Below are 1,899 nucleotides of genomic sequence, written 5' to 3'. Positions count from 1 at the left end.
TCGAGCACACGTTCAGCTTGATGACGATCCCCGGACTCCGATCCAGCAAAGTGTCGGGGAAGAGTTTCGTCAGCACGACGGTGTGGTGACGATCTTGATGAACTACAGCAGCAGGGCTTCGCCTAAACTCCGCTACAGTATTATCGAGGTATATGGTGGCAGGGGGCACCGCACACGGCTAAGGAATAGATCACGTGGATCAACTTGTGTGTCTAGAGGTGCCCCCGGCCTCCGTATATAAAGGAGCCAAGGGGGAGGGCTGTCCGGCCAAGGAGGGGAGGCGCAGGAGAGTCCTACTCCCTCTGGGAGTAGGATTCCTCCCCCCAATCCTAGTCCAACTAGGATTCCTCGGAGGGGAAGGGAGAGAGGGGGGCCGGCCACCTTCTCCTAGTCCTAATAGGACTAGGGGAGGGGGAAGTGGCGCAGCCACCTTGGACTGCCCCTTTCTCCTTTCCACTAAGGCCCATGAAGGCCCATATGGCTCCTGGGGGGTTCCGGTAACCCTCCCGGTACTCCGGTAAAATCCCGATTTCACCCGGAACACTTCCGATGTCCAAACATAGGCTTCCAATATATCAATCTTTACGTCTCGACCATTTCGAGACTCCTCGTCATGTCCGTGATCACATCCGGGACTCCGAACAACCTTCGGTACATCAAAATCATAAACTCATAATGAAACTGTCATCGTAACCTTAAGCGTGCGGACCCTACGGGTTCGAGAACAATGTAGACATGACCGAGACACGTCTCCGGTCAATAACCAATAGCGGGACCTGGATGCCCATATTGGCTCCTACATATTCTATGAAGATCTTTATCGGTCAGACCGCATAACAACATACGTTGTTCCCTTTGTCATCGGTATGTTACTTGCCCGAGATTCGATCGTCGGTATCCAATACCTAGTTCAATCTCGTTACCGGCAAGTCTCTTTACTCGTTCCGTAATACATCATCTCACAACTAACATATTAGTTGTAATGCTTGCAAGGCTTATATGATGTGTATTACCGAGAGGGCCCAGAGATACCTCCCCGACAATCGGAGTGACAAATCCTAATCTCGAAATACGCCAACCCAACATCTACCTTTGGAGACACCTGTAATGCTCCTTTATAATCACCCAGTTACGTTGTGACGTTTGGTAGCACCCAAAGCGTTCCTCCGGCAAACGGGAGTTGCATAATCTCATAGTCATAGGAACTTGTATAAGTCATGAAGAAAGCAATAGCAACATACTAAACGATCGGGTGCTAAGCTAATGGAATGGGTCATGTCAATCAGATCATTCAATTAATGATGTGACCTTGTTAATCAAATAACAACTCATTGTTCATGGTTAGGAAACATAACCATCTTTGATTAACGAGCTAGTCAAGTATAGGCATACTAGTGACACTTTGTTTGTCTATGTATTCACACATGTATTATGTTTCCGGTTAATACAATTCTAGCATGAATAATAAACATTTATCATGATTATAAGGAAATAAATAATAACTTTATTATTGCCTCTAGGGCATATTTCCTTCAGAAAGAGCTTCCGAGCGAAGGCTTGTTGGCTTTGGTTGTTGGCATGGATTATCTTGTTAAGCTCTGCAGAGATGGTGAGCATGAAGAAAGGACACTACCATTAAAGAAAGACTGCTCTCAAATGGATTTGCTGGTCTATGATGACCAAGTAGAAGCATCCCTTCCACATAGGTGATTTTTATAGAAGTATAGGCGCAAGCTCTTCTCAAAAGAATTTCATTTATAGGATTCAGTCGTTCGTTTGTTTTGTTTTGAATTGACATAGAGAAATCTTTCTCGCGTTCCCTTAATTCAGGAATAGGTGGCGAAGGCTACTTGTTCCTTGTATATATATATAAAGGAAAGGGGTTATTTTTCCTTTACG

Source organism: Triticum urartu, chromosome 7 (genome assembly GCF_003073215.2).
Source record: "Triticum urartu cultivar G1812 chromosome 7, Tu2.1, whole genome shotgun sequence".
Classification (NCBI taxonomy): domain Eukaryota; kingdom Viridiplantae; phylum Streptophyta; class Magnoliopsida; order Poales; family Poaceae; genus Triticum; species Triticum urartu.
This window is presented reverse-complemented; position numbering follows the sequence as displayed.